Below are 21302 nucleotides of genomic sequence, written 5' to 3'. Positions count from 1 at the left end.
GTTCTTAGAACAAAATTATAATTCCCAAACTGATGTTATTAATGAAAAATGCCTCTGGGAGATGATTTGGTTTGTTGTTGCTGATGTTTTTTTTCTGTTCATGTGATAAATAAATTACTCTGGCAAAAAAAAAAAAAAACATAAGTAAATGGGTTTATTTTGGTTCATCATTGCAGGGAAGTGAAGGCATCAGGAATTTGAAGAATCTGATCACATTACATCGACAATCAGAAGGTAGAGAAACCATCAATGCTTGCTGTTGCTCAGGTCCTTTTCTCCAATTACACAATGCAGTATGCCAGTCAGGGAATGGTACCACTCCCAGTGGGCCGGTCTTCTCTCCTCAGTCAAGATATTCCCCTACAGGTATTCCTAGAGGCCACTGTCTCAAACGATTCTGAATTCTGTTCAGTTAGTGACTACCATTACCACCGTGAGAGTCTGGGGGGGCTGAGGGAATTGCTCTGCTTTTTTTTTTTTTCCACCATAAGAGAACACATTGGAAAGGTGCCAACTCTAAACCAGAAAGGAGGATTCTTACCAGACACTAAATTAGCTGCACCTTGATGCTACACTTTCCAGCTTCCGGAACTGTGAGCAATACAGTTCTGTTGTTCATACTCCATAGTACTTTGTTGCCGCAGCCCAAACAGATTAATACAAATATCATCCCATTTTGTAGATAGAAAAAACTAAGGTTGGACTTTCAAAGCATACAGCATACACAATCATAGGATTGTGTAGCTCTTATGTTGGAAGGCAGAGATTCTAAATCTAACTTTCTGACTTCCCAGAGTACTTACTTGCCATCACTGGTTATGTTATCAACACTCTTCCCCCACCCCACACACTTTGCTCTCGATCAAACGTAATATCCTGTCGGGATATTAATGAATCAGGCTGTAGAAAGCTCGTGGATGGTGGAGACAATGTTAGAGTCTCTATTGATTTCCCTGCCCTTCCCTTGCCCCTATTATCAACAGGAGATTATAATAGGCTCTAACCTACATGTCCTGTTCAATTGCTAACTATTAAGGGCACGAATCAGTGAGAACACGAATTTGGAAAAACTCCAAGAGCATAGAGTCATCTCTAAGAGTTATCAATGGATAAAGGAGCCAGTCCTTGCTCACCCCTGGGCAAGAGGAATCTGTAAGTTGACCTAGTACTTCCCAGGGTACCCTCAGAACATAATACACACGCTCCATATTTCACAAAACAAATGGCTCCTCAAAATTCAGAAGTTTTCTCCATCTTAAGATACTGTTAGGAACAAGGAGAATCCAGACACAACTGGAAGAGAATATGTATAAGACAGAGATCAGACAAGAAATTTCTAATTTCTAATTCTTCTTAAATTAGGGCCAACTGAGAACGTAAAAGGGGCTTGAAGTCTGATATAACAAGACTGATGACCAGACTCTATCCTTGGAACCCACATAAATTTGGAGTAGAGAATCAACCACAGAATTGCCCTCCGACCCCCACCTGTATATAATGTCACATGTGTTCACATGCAGATATCACCCATGCAGTAAACAATAAGTTATTATAAATTAATAATAAATGGCGAATATTCTAGTTAATTCTCAATAGGCAACAAAAGCAAACAAATACCTCATGAGAAAGATTAATAGAGCTGAGAATATAGGTCAGTGTGCTTGCCTAGGGTGGGTTCAATACTCAGCACTGCTTGAACGAATGTGAGTGTGGGGCGTGTGGATAGTGTTTGATGCTGCTAGTCATCATGGAAACAAATACTGACATCCAATAAAATTCAACTGCTATGTAACCAGAGAAAGACCAAACTAAGAAATGCTGAGATTCCAAGATCTGACAAAGGAGAAAGAAAGCACGCAGACCCTACAGAGAACTGGATAAAAATCATTTTATTGAGAAGAACAACCCCAAACTAGAAATGAGTACATGTTCTTTATTTTATTGTAGCTTCTCTTCTGAACAACATTTTTTATCTAAAATTCTAATTACGTATTTAAAAATATTATCTACAAAAAATACATATGCAAACCTGTAAAGTGGTGTGTGTGTCATTACACATCACATTTGTGACTAAGACCATCTTGGCCTCAAAGAAACGCTTAGATTTTCCAGCCTACACTAGTAAAATAAAAGTAATTTGGGACTGGAGAGGTGGCTCAGTGGTTAAGAGCACTGGTTGATCTTGCGGAAGACCCAGCTTCAGTTTCCAGTAGCCACATTGCAGCTCACAACCACCTGTAACTCTAGTCGATCCAACTCCCTGTTCTGGCCTCCACAGGCACTAGGTATGCATGTGGTTCAATTACGTACGTGCAGTCACTCACATATATAGATAGAATAGAAATAAATAAATCTTTTTTTATGAATGGGTTCAAATATCACACTCCTGCCGATGGAGAGCATGATCAGCATAAGATCATGTGAGCAGAAGAAATTTCACAGAGATGACTGAATCAATTTACTTGGAAAGTCCTTCTCTCCCCTGGTCTGAATGCAATGGTTCTGGCTTCTACTGTGACATTTTTATTATTTATCCTTTCTCTGGATTCTCTCTGTGATTCAATTCTTACTTGCTTTGATATTTGGGAACCAGTTCAGTCTTTGGAAGGGTTGCAAATGGGGGTGAAGATCCTTTTCCTATATTAAAACAAACGGTACATCTACATTTTTATAGGAGCAAGCCTGTGTGTTGCATTCACGTTCATCCTTCACATTGCCACCTACATAGACAAGGAAAGCCCAAAATAAACATGTTCATTTAACATATTCAAATAGATACAATGGCTCTTCAAAGGTCACCTGAAATCATAGCTTATTTCAGCATTTTTATAAATAATCATTGACTGCAATTAAATGAATAAAACTGTTCTTCCTTTTAACTTTTAGACTAATTTACTGTTTTAAAGATACATAGAAAAATCTAGTTTTTTATAACATTTGTTTTGCTTTGTGATTCTAATGAAAATATATAAATTTCAGGCTGACCATGATAATACACACATTTCATTTCAGCTCAAAGCCAGCCTTGTCTACATCGAGAGTTCAAGGCCAGCCAGAACTATACAGTAAGAGCTCCCTCAAAAGAAAAAGAAGAAAAAAAAAACAAATAATACAAGATCTATTTATTAACCTTACTGTGGTCATGTTGATAAGACTTCATGCTTGCCCAATTACATCCATTTGTTTGTATATTTGTGGCTACTTTAGTGCTGTAATAGCAGAATTAAAATTAAGTATCTGCTTCTGTTGATCATTACTGCCAGAGGAACACAAATTATGTAAAACTTTGATTATGATAATTATAATCAGTGATTTTGCTGGAAGTCAGGAAAAATGGGGATTATGAAGGAACACACAATTTATAAATTATAGATGTCTTTATTATTGACCCATAAATCTTTTACTCATGAAAAGAACATCCAGCCATTTGTGAAAATAATGAAATCAATCAACTTTGATATGTTTTGTCAACTTTCAAACTTCTGAAATTCCTGGCTTTATACAATTTTTCCATTTTGACATTATGAAGCACTGGAGGAAGGAAGTAACTACACATCTTGTTCAATGACTCATTATTTGATTTATATCTTGGAAATAATTAGACAAATGATACGTAAGCCTCCTTATTCTTCTGCCCCAGACTCTGCACATGTGAGGGAGAAAGGACTTCCCATAGACATATAACCCCAAAACAACAGCTTCTTTACAGCCAGAATCACTAAATTAAGGATGTGTGGACCATTCGAGTGCTTTCTTTGTTAGGGTAGGTCTTTCATCTCTCTAGAAAATTATGAGATAGGAGAATGCTTCTTCACTCTGCCCTTAGTGTCCCATAAATGTCTTCTGTAGTTCATGCAGACACTTGCTGAGGGAGGATAGAGATGGGGCTGAAGAAGCAATTTTTGGTAATTTTTTATTTATTTATTTGGTTCCATAAGCCATGTAAAAAAAATAAATCATTGTATGTTAAAGACATGACTCCTAGCATTGATGGACAGGGTGCCTGAACTGGCCTTTCCCTATAATCAGATTAGTGAAAAACCCAATTGTCATCATAGATCCTTCATCCAGTAACTGATAGAACCGGATGCAGAGATCCACAACCAAGCACCAGGCCAAGCTCCGGGAATCCAGTCAGAGGGAGGAGGGATTATGTGGATTATGTGGATTATGTGGATTATGTGGATTATGTGAACAAGGAAGGTCAAGATCATGATGGGGAAATCTACAGACACAGCTGAACCAAATTCGTGGAAACTCATGAACTCTAGACCAACAATTATGAAGCCTACATGGGACCGGAGTAGGCCTCTGCATGTGGGAGACAGTTGTGTAGCTTGTTCTATCTGATGGGCCCTTGGTAATAGGACCAGGATCAATCCCTGGTGCATAAACTAGCTTATTTGAGCCCATTCCGAGTGGTGAGATGCTATGCTCAGGCTTGATGCTGGGTGGGGTAGCAGTTGGTCCTGCCTTAACAATGTGCCAGGCTTTGTTGATTCACCATGGGAGGCCTTACCCTTTGGGAGGAGTGGATGGTGGTGGCCTGGGGAACAGATGAGGGAGATTGAAGGAACGGGAGGGAGAACTGTGGTTAAAATGTAAAATGAAATTTAAAAAAAAAGTAAAAAGAAGAAGAAGAAGAAGAAGAAGAAGAAGAAGAAGAAGAAGAAGAAGAAGAAGAAGAAGAAGAAGAAGAAGAAGAAGACAAGAATTCCTGACTTAAACATCTCCATTGAAGTCCCCATCCAGAATGGAGACAGTACTGTCCATTATTCTTCAGAAAATTCCAGTTCATACCTCTTCCTCCCCTTTTCCAGTAGGAGGCCAGATTCCTCTAAGCATAAGAATCAAGGCAATTAGGGGCTGGAAAGATGGCTCAGTGGTTAAGAGCACTGACTGCTCTTCCAGAGGACCTGGGTTCAATTCCCAGCACCCACATGGCAGCTCACAACTGTCTGAAGATCCAGTTGCAGGGGATCTGACACCTTCACACCAATGCACATAAAATAAAGTTAAATAAACCATAAAAAATATAAAAAAGAATCAAGGCAATTAGAACAAGTCTCTCTATCACAGTTCACTATTGTTTTTATGACAGCTGTTCTCTTATCTTTTATTCTTTTTTATTTGATTGTTTATTTTCAGAACAAGGTTTATCTATGTAGCCTTGGCTGTCCTGGAACTCTGTAGACCCAGCTGGCCTCAAACTCACAGAAATTCACCTGCCTCTGCCAGGATTAAAGGTATGTATCACCACTTCCAGGTTGTATTTAATTTTTTAGTATACAGTATATTTTGATATTCTTTCCTCTCTCCCCACTGCTCTATGGTCTTCTCCACAAAACTTTATGTTCTCTCTCTCTCTCTCTCTCTCTCTCTCTCTCTCTATCAAGACAAACAACCTAATAAGAAAAAATAGCAAAACAAAAAGTACACACACAGTGAAAACATGGAATCCAATTTCTGTTGGCCAACTAGAGGCTCTGGGTCATGAGGCCTTCCCCAGAATATGATTGATATACCCAGTGACACTCCATTAAAGAAAATTGATTTTCCCTTTCCCAGCAGACATCAAGTACAAACACCTTTTTGGTTAGGGTGGGGACTTTTTGACCACTTCTGTTTGGCCAAGCTGGGATTTGTCCAGCTTGAACTCGTGAAGGTCTTTTAAATGCTATCATAACCTCTGGGAGTCCATTTGTGCATCAACCCTATTGTGCCTATAAGGCAATGTTTCCTTGGAGTTAGCCTACACCTCCGACTCTTAGAATCTCCCTGCCTCCTCTTCCACTGGTCGCTGAGGGGAAATCCTATTTAGGGCTGTGTGCTTCAAAGTCTCTCACTCTCTGTACACTATGCAGTTGTGGGTTTCTGTGTTAACTCCCAACTTCTGTAAGAAGAAGCTTTTATAATGACGGCTGAACAAGGCACAGATCTACACTTATATCTGTGTCATTAGGAGTCATTTTACTGCTATTTTCCTTTAGTGGAATAACGGTATTAGGCTTTCCCATAGGACCCAGGACTAGTCTGGTCTCACATTCTTGGCCACTTTAGCAGCATTAGGTTTGGGTTCAATCTCATGGAGTGGGCTTTAAATCCATTCAAAATGTGTTTGTTTGCTCTCATAACATTTGTATCAGTATTGCATCGGTATGTCTTGCACACACAGAGGTCTCTAGTTTAGGTAACAGTAATGATTACTTTTTTCCTCCGATAGTATGCAAAATACCAGCCAGCACCATGAATGTTAGTGAGTTGGGGTAAAGCTTCTGGCCGGGCACCAGTTCTACTTCTCCATGTTCATTGACCTAAGTAAGCAATGTCCTTAGCAATAGGGTTTTTGTTGTTGTTGTTGTTACCAGGTTTTGGAGGGTAACCTTGGCTATAGCCTGTTATGTTTGAGGGAGCAATGGAGCCCCTTCAGCTCACCATTCTTAATTATAAAAAGCCTTAACAATTTAGAAATGTGTTCTTTCTTGTGTCATAGATGACCATCAAATTTGTGGACTGGTTTCTACCTATTTATTTCTTTTTTAACTAGACGGAGAAAAGCAGGATTGGCTAGATTTCTCAACAGGTCAAAGTGTGTGTGGCACAAGCCTGATGCTCTATTTACCTCAGTAACCCACATAGAGTGGAACACAGTGATGCACAAACACAATCCCAACATTCCTGGGGCAAGAGGGGAGATACAGGAGAGTCACGGAGAAATTTATGAATGGGCTAGCCTAGAATAATGAACACAGCAGAATCAAAAATAAACCCAGCCTCAACAAGGTAGAATGCTAGAACCAACTGCTGAGAATTATCCTCTGTCGTACACATGTCCACTGTGGCACATGTGTGCACATATGCCTACAGGCACACATGTATATGAACAATGCCATACCCTAATTATCAGCAAATTAATATTGTAAAAGAGGAAAGCAGGAAGCTTTTCTTATTTAAATAAAAACAATACAAAGATTTATTTTCTTACTTTGCATTATAAATCATATATTTTCCAGTTATTTTTAGATTTACATTATCAAATCAAATATGAAATATACTTTTTTTCTCCTTCTTGCTAGCTTTTGATTGTTCAGGCTGGTTCACCTTCTTTTCTTACAGGTCACGCAGTGCATGGAATAGAGTGTATGTCTGACAGATTCATTGCCAATCTAGATTACTGCAAAGCTAGTGGAGTTTCCTGCCCTGCATGAGGCTATCCCAAAAGCTTGGAAAAATCCCCTCAGAGGATTCTTGTGACTAAGCTTGATTTCTGTCTGCAATTAAGCCAGGGGGAGAACATGTTTCCACTGTGCAGCAACACCCAACACAAGAATATAAGCATCAGAGCCCCAGACTGGAGGTCCATAACCCATTGGATCACTTACTGGCTTGCTTATCTCATTTTCTATTTATGAATTTGAGGTCTTTTCCTAAAAATAATCATTCGGGGTTATTTAAAAGCCTGACAGCTTCCTAGGTGGAGGAGTAAATGATCTTTCATAAAATATCTTAATCTCATTAACAAAATAAAACATATAAATCCTCTGAAATACTATTCAGTTTATAGAGAAATAAGCTGAATGCCTGAATCAAAAAGGTACATTTAGTCTTGACCTTCTAAGAAGAGGTGAACAACCTCGACACTTCAGAGTCAGATAGAAATGGCCTTAAATCCTTCCTCCTCGTAGTTTAAATTTGATCATTACTTCATATCTCCTGGTGGTGTAGGAGGTCCTTCTGTCTATGTGCTGCTTTCATTGGTTAATGAATAAAGATACTGCCTTGGTTTGTTGATACGGCAGAATGTAGGTAGGGGAGACAGAACTGAATGCTGGGAGAAATAAGGGTGGAGTCAGGGAAAAGTCATGGATCCTCCGTCTGAGACAAATGCCCATTAGAATCTTTGACAGTAAGCCACTGCCACATGGCAATACACAGATTAATAGAAATGGGTTAAATTAATATAAGAGTTAGACAATAAGAAGCTAAAGCTAATGGACCAAGCAGTGTTTTAATTAACACAATTTCTGTGTGGTTATTTCAGGGATTAGCTAGCCAGGCAGCCGAGACAAACAAGTGGTTCCCTGCAACATCCTGGCCTTATTTCTGCCATCCATATAAGGACAATATTTATTTTGGAAGACCACTACTCTGAGGATGAGAAGATGGAAGTCACAGAATCAGGTTCCTGATTTTGTGTAAGCTACTTATGACGAACATCAGTGGTATGATATGGGGTTGACACAAGCTGAAGTCAGACTGTAAGTCTAAATCCATGCTCTGCAGTTAGTCAGGTATATTCTCAGACACAGAAAGTATTCAAGTTCAGTGTATGTGTGTTTGTGGTGTGTGTGTGTGTGTGTGTGTGTGTGTGTGTGTGTGTGTGTGTGAAAATGTGCACAGCTATGCCTGCAGAGTCCAAAAGAGAACTTCAGATGTTCTTCTCCACCAACTCCACTTTATCTCTCTGAGACAGGGCTTCTCACTGTACCTAGAATAAGGCTTGCAGCCAGCCAGCCCCAGCAGTCCTCTAGTCCCTGATCTTTGTGGCTTTGGGTTGCAGACACACATGACTGTTAGCGTTTGATTACATGAGCGCTGGACATTTGAACTCCAGCTTCATGTTTGTCCAGCTGGAGCTTTTACCTGCTGAGCCAACTCCTGGGCCTTTTCTTAGTTTTCTTTCTTGTGTATATGTGGCACAAATCATGAACCTCCATGTGCCTCTGTTTCCTGATCGTTAAGTGGGAGTGAGAACACTACCTGTATTAGGTGGAAGTTACAAAGACTGCAAGGGGTCATGCCACTCCGGCACTAAGAACATTGCCTCTGGCACCTTCCATGCTATATATGTTTATATGAAATTGTCAGCTATTTATTTATTGAAAAATCTTTATTCCACTAGACCAGAACTGCTCTATTTAGTACATGCTGTAGAAGGATAGCCAGCATATTGTCTCTGAAAATGTGGGACTTTTGTTCTAATTAAATCCACATTTCATTGTTCTGGCTTCTTGTAGCCATAGATTTACAGTTAACTTTTTGAAAGCCAAAGTTTTGAATCTCTGGTAACATGTTCTGCCTTGTTACTGTACATAAAGACCCCAATTATACTACTCAGTTACTGCCTTCCAAAGTATTTTTGGTAACAGTTAAACAAAAAGCACTTCAACAAAAACACCATTGTTTTCTTTAGGATCCAAGAAAGTTTAATTAAAATGCCAACATGATCAAGCAGGCTAAGAATGTTTTCTCATTATTCCAATTAAGAGTCAGTAAGATTTGATTACTATTATTCTGACTGCCCTGGGCTCTGGCAGATCTGTATATTTTCATTTAGTTATTCATCTCTAGTGTACTCAATTAATTATCTCTCTCTTCCTTTCTACCTTTCTCTTTTTCGGTATAATCCTTTTTTTCAAATGACCTCCAGAGCTTTTCCCTTCAAATAGTAAGAATTATTTCAAGTTCTGCCATTTTTAGTCAAAATCTTAAATACCATTTGAGTTAATTCATATCTCGTATTCTTCCTATAAAAGAAATGTGTACGGTTTTTTTAAATGGAGCCTTTCCAGGCTTGATATAATTTACTATGTAATTCGGTGTCTACCAGAGAATTAAAGTGATTATTTATGTTCCCCAGACTCAGAGAGGTAGGAAAACATTGAACTGTGCTGGTTTTCAAAAACACACAGTTGGACTTTTTAGCAATGCTTCGTTTATATGCGGAGAACCTAGTATGTATTAAAATAGGTATGCGATTCTGTGTTGATGTCAAGAAGAAAAAGGGGGGGAAGCTATTTCATCACCAAAGCTTGTATATTCAATACCCACCTCAAAATTATAGAAACACGGGTGGTGTTTGAAATAGTAAATAGACAGCAGTCTAAAATCCAAATTTATAACTCCCAAAGAAGGAATAACTCATTCTTTTTATATGGAATATTAAACCCTTCTAGCTTAATACATAATTCTGAGTCAATATGTGAAATGGTTTTCTTAGGGGAAATGTCTAGTTAGTGCTCTTTTTCAGCCTAGTCATTGTGCTGGTATTTTAAAACATATTACACCTAGAGGTTTAGAAAATGGTCGTGTGTCTTATAAAATATGAATAAGTGTAAGATAGAATTATGCTGTAATTTTTGTGAAAACCGTAATTCTGAATTGAATGCCTCTTGTGTTTTTAAATCTCACCTGCATAAACATGAAAATAAAGTGTGGGCTTAGAGAAAAGGACATCTATAATTATAATCAGACCTCTGTTGCCCTTAGTTTCATGATTGTTTAAACCACACACACATACACATCAGACCACACACACTCACACCACATACATATACCACACACAAATACCACACACACATACATGAGATACACAGGCCACATGTACAACATGCAAATACATTATATATATATATATGTGTGTGTGTGTGTGTATACATAGTGTATACATGCCACACACACTCATATACCACAAACATCAAACCTACATTTGACTAATAACCCCCACACACACATATACACACAAACCCCACATACCTCATATACACACCACACACACATACACACACCACATGCCACATAGACACACACCAGACACACATACATACATGAGCACACACACTTTTTTGGTTTCTCTTCAGGGAATAAAAACCCCTGTAAATTTACAGTCAAATTAATAGATAATACAACAAGTGCAATTACAAGAAGTCTGGCTGATTACCTTTGGATTCATTTCTCTTTTTAAATATGTTTTCTCAGTTAAGAATCCAAAAGAAGAGGCAGAACACATCCACTCTTCCCCATGTGCCCACCCCTTGGCAGCTGGAAGCCATTGCACATGTTCTGTTTCATGCCCTTGAATAGCAATTGATGGTCATGGCAGTTAGTGTTCTTGACAGGCCTCTTATACACAAAACACTTTTCAGCTTCATTTACCAGATACATAAAGTCAAAGAAAAAAGGAATTACTATGATTACAAATCATTATAATCTTGCATGATAGAAAAAAAGATCCCCTCTTATCCAGCTCTTTATTGATGGTGGAAAGAGAGAAATTCTTGGTGATGAAGCACAGCTTCCAAAGAAGACATGAAAAATGGAAGCTCTCGGATGACATTAGTGTTGAGAGGAATTCTCCCACGGAGGAATCAAATGCAGCATCTGAATTGATATTCAGCAGTCCAGAGGAAAATGCAATGTGTATTACAGTCATGTGATCTTTGCATTGCAAACTGAATGGGAATCAGTCACTAACAGTGTTATATTTCAATCTCCTTTACTGCACTTTGCCGCCTGCACCTCATGTTTTATCTCTAAAGTAAAACAAGGGAAATATGGGTGATCACTTCTATGGGTGAAGACACACTTCAATGAAATAATTTACATAAATGGTTGGGTTAAGGCTTGTTATATAGTAGGTGCTCAGCAAATAATAGCTTCCCTTTCTAAACCAAATAGAAATACTTCTTCTGCCATCTGTCCACATGAATATCTTTTTGTTTTTCAAACCCATAGCTTAGCAGCTAATGAAGTGAAAAGGAAACTACAGTCACCGAGAAAATATTTACAAAATATACATCTAACATGGGATTAAGTTCAAGATCTACAAGGAACTAAGAGATTACAACTCAATAGCAAGGAAATGAATAAGCCAAGTGAAAAAATAAGCAGAGGTCCTAAACAGGAATTCCCCCAAAGACATGCACACGTTATGGGGAGTACATGGGAAAATACTCAGTACTACTGACCTGTGTGCATTGAAACCAGTGTGAGACCTGTGAGAATGGCTTTCTGTGAGTAAGATGAAAGTTGGCCTAGGGAGACTGCTCACTTGGTGCTTGTCTAGCATACTCACATCCCTGGATCCAGTCCCTAGCACTACTGAAAACCAGGAGAGGAAGCACACAACTGCATTGAAGTTCACTGTCATCTTTGAACACATCGTGAGTTCAAGACCAGCCTGCGGTACATTATACCCTGCCTCAAAAAGACAAACTGAAACGGGTAATAGTGGTGCATCCCTTTAATCTCAGCATTTGGGAGGCAGGGGCAGGCAGATCTCTGTGAGTTTGAGGCTAACTTGGTCTATACAGTGAGTTCCAGGTCAGCAAGATCCTACTTAGAGAAACACTGTGTCAAAAAAAAAACAAAACAAAAACAAAGTCACAGAACCAAACACTGATTTTTGGTAAAGATGAGAAACAAGTTTTGGTATAATAGGAGCAATAGGAAATCTTTTATACTATTATTGGTTATGTAAGTTAGCAAAGTGTAGAGAAAAATAGTATGAAAATTCCTTAACAAGCTATAAATACAGCCTTCATGATATCTAGCAACCTCATTTACCCAAAGGAATGAAAACAAATGTATCCAAGGGAACATGAAATTACATGTTCATTGCCATTATTCCTAATAGCCAATATATAGAATCAATATAAATGTCCATCAACACATGAATGCATTAAAAATTATAAATACAAAACTATGCCTTTAAAATGGAGAAAATAATGTCATTTGCAATTATATATAAACTTAGAAGATATTGCAGTAATAGGGAAAGAAATACAAATGCAATATGAACTCATTTTTATGTGGAGTCTAAAACAATGGAGTCACAGAGAAACAGAGTATGATGTAGTTGTGAGAGGCTGGGGTTGGGAATAATCTAAACAATTTTGAGAGTCATCACAAGGCAGAATGACTAGAATAAAACAACATATATTTCAAAATAAGAAAGTTTTAAATATTTCTCCAGAGAAAAATAAGTAAGATTATAAATATGCTAGTTTCATTGAATTATTCAATATTATATATATAAGTATGTATGTCAAATCATTACATTGTACCTCATAAACATAGCTATGATTTGTTCAATAAAATTCTATGCCTTACTCTTACATGCCTTCAATAAGCAAAAGTGTTATCTTACAATTTTTCATCATCTTTTTCCAAAATTTATTTAACTGAATTATGGAAAACCCACTTACTCATTTGCTTTTACATTTATAATTATAAACCATTTCTCATTCAAAAAATTACTTATTCCAGTATTTATACACTAAGTTTTCTTAAAGCATAAAGTGTTTTGCTACACTTTGTTTTGGAGTGTTTATGTCTACACCATCACCATAGGATGGTGCCTGCAGAGGCCAGAAGAGGGTGTCAGATTCCCTCAAACTTGAATCACAGGTGATTGTGAGCCATGAAGATGGGTGGTGGGAATTAAACCTAGATCCTCTGAAAGAACAGCAAGTACTCTTAACCAGTGAGCCATTCATTTTGCCCTCTATTTTTTCTTTCCTTCTTTTCTTTCTTTTTCTTTCTTTTTTTTCTTTTGTGACAGAATCTCACCATGTAGTCCAGGCTAGTCTCAAACTCACAGAAATCCACACGACTCTACTCCCTCAAAGCTGATATTAAAGGTGCACCAGTACATTGAGCTTCAAAATGTCTTTTGAAATCAAAACTTTCTACTTTACATATGAAATATTTAACAAGAATAATATTAAACTACCATTTTTCCTTAACCAGGTATTAATAAGAGGATATGAAAGTTATATAATTTAAACTTCTTTATAAATTCTCCAATTTCATTTCTAAAATAGAACTCCCACTCACCACAGGCTCCTGAACATTTAGCAATTAAATTAAAAGTCAGGGTTAGCCAGTTTGCAAAGAAAATAAAATCATGTTTAAACTTCAAAGTTACACAGAATTTTAAAAGTAAGAAAGATTTTTGAATTAACAACGGGTTGAACATTAATGTATCTCATCTTCGTCCCTTTGTGATGCCGCCTAATTTTAACCGTGTCTACTGTATTCAGGCTGCATGAGCTCCTTTATCTAATCACAGGCTGCCAAGAATCTGTTTCGACACTCACCTGGGTTAATATGCATCTTATTGTTCTTCAGTTTGGAAAATGAAGCTTTGGACAGAATCCATTATGCGTGTATTGGTTTGCCTGAGCAATTGTTTCCCAAGTGCATATTAATTTTGTTATTATTTTTAGCTCTGCTCCCTGTAGGTGCCTGTGCCCTGAGCCTCAGCCCAGTCCTTGAAGACAGTTATGACAGGCTGTGGGAGGCTGACAAATGGATTTCCAGCATCTTAGACTGGAACAGCAGGGGACCCTGGCTATCCTGGGAACATAACTAGGCCACACAGTGAGAAATTCTGGGAAATAATTTCTAAGATCCTCTAGAAGTTTCCTAATTATCCACAGTCATTTCCAATAGGCACTTGTCCCCCATACACCCGGAAACAAGAGGGATCTGTGCTTTAAACTATGGGAAGGCTATTGTACTGCAACTCCACTGGAAAGCCAATTTGTTTATTATGTCAGAGTTCTCTAAAGGGACAGAACTGATATAATTGATATTCAAAGACAATTTATTTTCCTGGCTTATGTAATATTGTCAGAGTGGCCTGACATGGCTGTCATACACCAGAAAAGCTGAGAACCTAGTAGTTGTTCAGGCCATTATGCTGGGAGCCTCAGTAGTCACAGTGTGCTGCTGAAGGCCTAGAGGATTCTGGGAGATCTGCTTATCCTCTGCCCATGTTGAAAAGTTGAAGAAGTTGGCCCTAACCTCAGCCTAGGAATCAGCAGTGTCAGCAACAGGGTAAATCACCTCTATAGCAAGAGCTAGGGCAACCAGGTAAAAATGCCAAAAGGTTTCCTTCATTCATGTCCTTTTATGTGGGCCTCCACTACAAAGTGATACCAGCATCGATTAGGACAATCAAGACAATCCCTCACAGGCATGTGGACAGTCTAACTCAGTACTGACAATCTCTCATTGAGAATGTCTTCACCAGATATTCTCGGTCCCGTCAGGTTGACAGCTAAAGCTGACCGCGGCTCATGTTAATGAGAAGAATGAAAATGTGTTGTTTTCCTAGGCTTCCTGAATTTATTTGTGCATGAAACATCATAAAGGTATTTTTTAAAACCACTTTAAAAAAGTAGTTTCTCTCAATAAACTACTATTACCAGAAAACAAGCCGCAAATGAATAGAAAAGGAGACATGAAAAGATGCTATACTCATGGCTTGTCTGGAAAGCTGGAGATCCTGCTTTTGTCAGCCTGTTGTCCTATACAAGAACTATAATTGAGATGTGGTTCTCTGGCCTTCCGAGAATTAGAGCCACATTTCTCATCGTGGGCTCTGCAGACTACTCTATCTCTGAGACACTGGCCAATATTCCCCAAAGGGTTCCCAGGTCACAAACTACAGATGTGCAATATTGTGACTGGACTTGCCAAAATTTTCAGTATTTTAGCACATATCGGATAGTCCCCAAAGATGTGAATTTGATAGAGTTCACACAATTAATTTGACTGGAAATCATTTTTTATTAATAATATCTTGAGAGGTTTATTTAAAAAACAAATATTTAAATTTTATCTCATAGTGTCTAAAGACACAGGAATGAAATAAATTAGAATGCTTATCAAGAAATGACCACACACCCTGGCTGATGCATGATGTCTTGGCAACATGAAAAATAGAGAAAAATTCCAAATAATTGCCAAATATCTTGAACATCAAATAACTATCTTGGAAACCAAGCAACTTTGCCTTTACCTGTTTAAGAAAAACAGATGAGAGCTAGGGAACATCTCTCCTAAAGGCTCTCCAGGATGTGTGCAGAAACATCTGTGTTTTTCCTACATGGAAATCTGACTGCCAGAAACTCACCACGTCTATTTTCAAGATCCATGCTGTTGAGGCTGATCTCTACACCTCAGAAGGTCTCTTCTGAGCTGCCATACCCTGCGTTGCCTCCACTGGCATCTATGAGGCCATAGAACCCCATGACAATGACGAGACACGCTGCATGGGAAGGGTGTCACAAAGGCTTTTGAGGACATCAGTGAAACTATGGTACCTGCTCTGTTAGCAAGACACTGAATGCTGTGAAACGAGAGAAGATGGACAAACTAATGACTGAGATAGACAGCGCTAAGAATAAATCCAAATTTGTTGCCAATGCCATTCTGGGAGTGTTCCTGGTTGTTTGCAAAGCTGGTGCTGCAGAAAAGGGGTACCCATCTACTGCCACATGGTTGACTTGGCTGGCATCCCTGAAGTCATCCTGCCGGTCCTACCTTTCAATGAGATCAACTGCGGTTCTCATGCTGGCAACAAGCTGGCCATGCAGGAGTTCATGATCATCCCTGGGGGAGCGTCCACTTTCCGGAAAGCATGCGCATTGGAGCAGAGGTTTATCACAACCTGAAGAATGTCAAGGAGAAATATGGGAAGGATGCCACCAATGTGGGTGATGTGGGCAGATTTGTGCCCAACATTTTGGAGAACAAAGAAGCTCTGGCGCTGCTGAAGAACACAATTGGGAAGGCTGGCTATACTGACCAGGCTGTCATCGGCATGGACGTGGCTTCCTCTGAATTCTTCAGGTCTGGCAAGTATGGCCTGGACTTCAAGTCTCCTGAAGACTCCAGCAGCTATATCACACCAGACTAGCTGGCTGGCCCATATAAGTCCTTCATCTGGGTCTATTCAATGGTGTCCATTGATGACCCCTTTGACCAGAATGACTGGGAAGCCTGGCAGAAGTTCACAGCTGGTGCTGGCATCCAAGTAGTTAAGGAAAATCCCACAGTGGCCAATCCTAAAAAAATGGCCAAGGTTGTTAGTGAGAAGGTCCTGCAACTGGCTCCTGCTCAAAGGGAACCAGATCTGCTCTGTGACTGAGTCTCTGCAGGCGTGTAAGCTGGCTTAGTCCAATGGTTGGGGCATCATGGTGTCCCATCTCTGTGAGGAGACTAAGGATACTTTCATCGCTGACCTGGTGGTGGGGCTCTACACTGGACAGATCAAGCCGATCCGAGCACCTGTCCAAGTACAATCAAATTCTTAGAATCGAGGAAGAGCTGGGCAGCAAAGCTAAGTTTGCCGGTAGATCCTTCAGGAACCCCCTGGCCAAGTAAAGTGTGAGTGGAGATCCCTGGAGCCACCAGCTGCCTAGACCCTGTCCTTGATGTCACTGAGGCAGCTCAAGGCCAGCCCAGTGCCTGCCCCTCCCATGCCACTTCTTCCTTAGACATCATTGTCAATGCCTCACTTGACCACCTGGAGCTCTGCTAGGAACACCAGCTTTGTAATCATGTGACTGGTCCAAATCATTGTCTGTCATCTCACTTCCAAGCTATTGCCTGGAGCCCAGTGTGATCTCTAGGATGACCACAGGCAAGACCCCTGCCCCAGTGGTTCGACACACAGAATAAAAACCTCTGTGACCCATAAGAACACTGTCTGTGAGTGGGTGAAACAAACAAAAAAAAAAGAAACAAAACAACAAAAAAAGATGTAGATAGATGATAAATATATAAAGGATAGATGCAGACAGTTAATAAATATCTTATATGATAGATATATCTATTATATAAAGTAGATAAGCAGATATACTGATGCAGAAATACTATCATAATGATGACAATGACAAATATAATTTATGTAATAAATATAATATATAATAAATATAACATATGTACAAAGATAAAATATATTTTTCTATCTGAACAAAAGAATTTGTGTTTATGTGTGTGTGTGTGTGTGTGCGCGCGCGCGCATGCACAGGTGCTCACATTCATTTGGTCAACCAATATTCCTTCAGCATCAATTGTGTTTTAAAGTCGGGTGTAGTACTAAATATTTGAAAGCACCTAGATTAAGCCCAGGAACTCTATGAGTTGAGTTTCATGGCAGAAGATGCCATGCAAACAAGCTAAATACCCTGGCAATTCAGGGACAGAACTATGTTTCGAAAGCCAGGGACAAAGAGTCACCAGAAAAAAAAAGCTTCTTAGAAACACAAGTGGCTGAGCTGAGCCCCACGACTCTGCCCATCACCTAACACCACAAAGATATTACAAAGCTCTATCCTACCAGCTGTCAGTCTCTTGTAACTCTGGTGAGAGCTCAGCCGCAACAGCCATCTCCTCAGACCTGCGGTGGGATCCACACTTACCACTGACAAGTACAATCCGGGCATTGAAACAATAGATGGCACATTGTGCTTCTTTTTTTATTGACTTTATTGAGCTCTACATTTTTCTCCGCTCCCTTTCCAGCCCCTCCCCTCCCCTTCAGCCCTCTCCCTTGGTTCCCATACTCCCAATTTACTCAGGAGATCTTGTCTTTTACTACTTCCCTTGTAGATTAGATCCCTGTCTGCTTCTTACAGAACAAGAAACTATCACAGTAGTATTGGCTTCAAGAATGAGTTGAGGCTGTCACTCAGATTACCTGTCTGGAAGACATCCGGAAAATCTTCTGTTTTGCTGACTGCAGTTTGCTGCTGGACCGAGCCTTTGAACGGTTGGTTGATTCACTAATTTAAAAAAAAAAAAAAATCACATTTTGCCAACCAATTACTCAGCATTCCATGACAAGATCAATGATGTTAAAGGTTTTCAGCTCATTGTATTAATCAATTAAGCACAACATATGAACAAAAACCAACAGTCAGCTGATCTCAGCCAATTGCTGATGAGCTGCTGTTTAAAACAATTAATAGTGGAGCAATGCTTGAAAACTAAGGGCAAAGGCCTAATTGATTTTTCAAAAGTAAGAACACTCTAAATGCTCAATTAATTAATAATTTGCCTACTAATTGATTTCTTCAAGGTGTCTGACTGGCAAAATTGAGAAAGGTTCCATAATCACTATCCTACTACCGAAGTCTTTCTAGACACTGGGAAGGTTAGAAGATCAATTTAGATTCCCATTAAGTGGTGCAGAAAACTTTCTCCAAGGGTGAAAACCCAACTATCAAAAACAGAGAAATGAGCAACTAATAAAACTCTGGGGAGAGCTTTGTGAGATGAAGCACTGCCGTGAAGAAGATGAATACGTTAGAGGAAAAGTCCTGAATTGCTGAAAATATCTATCGGAAATAACAGGAATTTGCCAAATGCAAAAGGACAAGTTTGAGAGTGAGAGACTTGTGATGAAAATTCTTTTAAACAAGGGTAATGATCTAAATAAAGAGAAATGAGCAGACAGGGTTGCCAAGAATTCGACTAATTATGTTTTATTCCCCAATTCCTTATTTTCATTGTATAAGACAAGTTATGTGACTTTCTGGTAATGGAATCTGATGAATGAAGTCTAGATAATGTACCAGAGATTTTTTGGGGGGAAGGAATCCAAAAGCATCCTAAGGGTGTTGTGGGAAAATAACAGTGTGAATCTTAGGAGTTAGCAGTTAGCTGAGCTGTGGGTCAGCCACTCGGCTGAGAATTTCATGGAGAATGACTCACTGAAACCTGGACATTTCTGTCAAAGGTTGTTCTCTCAGCTAGTAAACAAAATTTTTCTATTTGAATTTAAGATGACTGTAAGGCTGATGCCCCCAATTTCCACATTGTCCTTTACCAAACTGAAATAGTTAAGAACCACCACAAGGGGACAAAGGCAAAATAAAATCCAGGCCCTTAATCTATTAGCAGACATTTAACAGTTTTGTAACAAAATAGAAGATTAGGTGCCAAGGTCAGAGGTTGTTGTCTGAGCTTTCTGTCCTGCCCAGTTTCTGCAGTCATTAAGTCCCAAAGAAATCACACAGAGCCCTACATTAATCATAAACTGATTGGCCCATTAGCTCAGGTTTCTTATTAACTCTTATAACTTACATTAGCCCATTATTCTTATCTGTGTTAGCCATATGGCTCAGTACCTTTTTCAGTGGTGTAGTCACATCTTTTTTCTTCAGTGTCTGAACAGGACTGGAGATGGAGCGCCCTCTTTCCAGAATTCTCCTGTTCTCATTGACCTGCCTTTACTTCCTGTCTGGTTGTCCCACCTATACTTCCTGCCTGGATACTGGCCAATCAGTGTTTATTTAAAACACAATTGACAGAATATAGACAATTGTCCCACATCACGAGGATTTCAGACAAGAAGTCCCTCACACTAAAACAGCTAAAAATCTACTTGAGTTTAAGACAGGCACACAGTAACACACTAAGGCATGAGGAACTGACAAGGAAAATGTCATAGCTCACAAAATGCCCCGATGATGATCCCTGGAATCAACTCAGGTGTCAGATGTTCTGTCAGCCAAACAAGAACCTTTGATCATAGTGGATTTAAAAATCTCTAACTTGGGGACCAGAAAGATGGCTCAGCATTCAGAGTCTTCTGTACAAGCAAGGTGACAAGGTTCAGAGGGTAGGAACTCATACAAATGCAAGGTGTCCATGGGGCCACCTGGAATCCAGGCCTACAGGAGGTAGAGCCCAGGGGATCTTCAGGCATGTTGTCACCCTGGCTGAAAGAATACAGTGGAGGAGCAATCGAAGAAGATTCTAACACCAACTACGAGCCTCCACATGAAAGTGCACATGCGTGTGCACGCATACACAAACACATACATACACACATGCATTCAAACATATAGATACACATGAAAAGAAAGGGGACAATCCTCTAATTTTGAAAGTCACATAACTAAACAATATGCTTGGAGTTTTTCAATGGCTTCACTTCAATGACATCTCTAAAGTATGACTTAACAGCTGCCTTGGCCACTCTGAAAGAAACTTTCCAGGCTGCTTCTCCTTTTTGAAATTTAGTTTTTATTTTCACACAACTATACATTGTATGCTGGGCTGATCCCCCACGTAATCTCCACCTACCCCTCCCTTTCCCACTCCCTTTCTCTGTCAAGCCCATTTGGCCTCCTGGAGAGTTTCGTGATTATAGATGTGACTTTATGTCTCTAATAAAACCTAGGAACCACAAGTGCAAGAAATTAAATACTGTTTGTCTTTCTGAGACTAGTTTAATTCACTTAACAATGTCATTTTCAGCTTCATCTATTTTCCTTCAAACTATACAAATTTCTTTATATAATGTCTGAAAAAAATCCATTGTTTATATAACCAAATTTTCTTACTTATTCTTTGTTGCTGCACACCAAGCTTGATTCCACAATTTATATATTCTGAAGAATATTGCAATAAATATTGATGTGGAACTATCTCTGTGACCTGTTGACTCGGAGCCTTTTGTGTAAATACTCTGAAGAGGTATCATGTGATCAAATGAGAGACCTATTTTCAGTTTGGAGAATCCCGCATACTAACTTCCATAGTAGCTTGACCAATTTATATTCCAGTCACAATACAAGACTTTCTTTTTGTCTACATCCTTACCAACATTTGTTATTTGTTTTCTCAATGACTGCTATTCTTACTGGGGTGAGGTGGAATTTCAATGTAGTTTTGATTACATTTCTCTGATGGCTAGTGAAGTTTGAACATTTTTTCTT

At 39.1% G+C, this 21302-nt stretch overlaps 1 pseudogene; it reads left to right on the top strand.

Annotated features, from left to right (window-relative positions):
- Positions 1–15734: 15734 nt before the first annotated feature.
- LOC126506498 (alpha-enolase-like) lies at positions 15735–16956 on the top strand (annotated as a pseudogene).
- Positions 16957–21302: the final 4346 nt, after the last annotated feature.

Source organism: Alexandromys fortis, unplaced genomic scaffold (genome assembly GCF_014885135.2).
Source record: "Alexandromys fortis isolate MF-2015 unplaced genomic scaffold, M_Fortis_MF-2015_v1.1 scaffold_0, whole genome shotgun sequence".
Classification (NCBI taxonomy): domain Eukaryota; kingdom Metazoa; phylum Chordata; class Mammalia; order Rodentia; family Cricetidae; genus Alexandromys; species Alexandromys fortis.
Note: the sequence above shows the minus strand (reverse complement) of the source record. Positions and strands in the feature narration are given on the sequence as shown.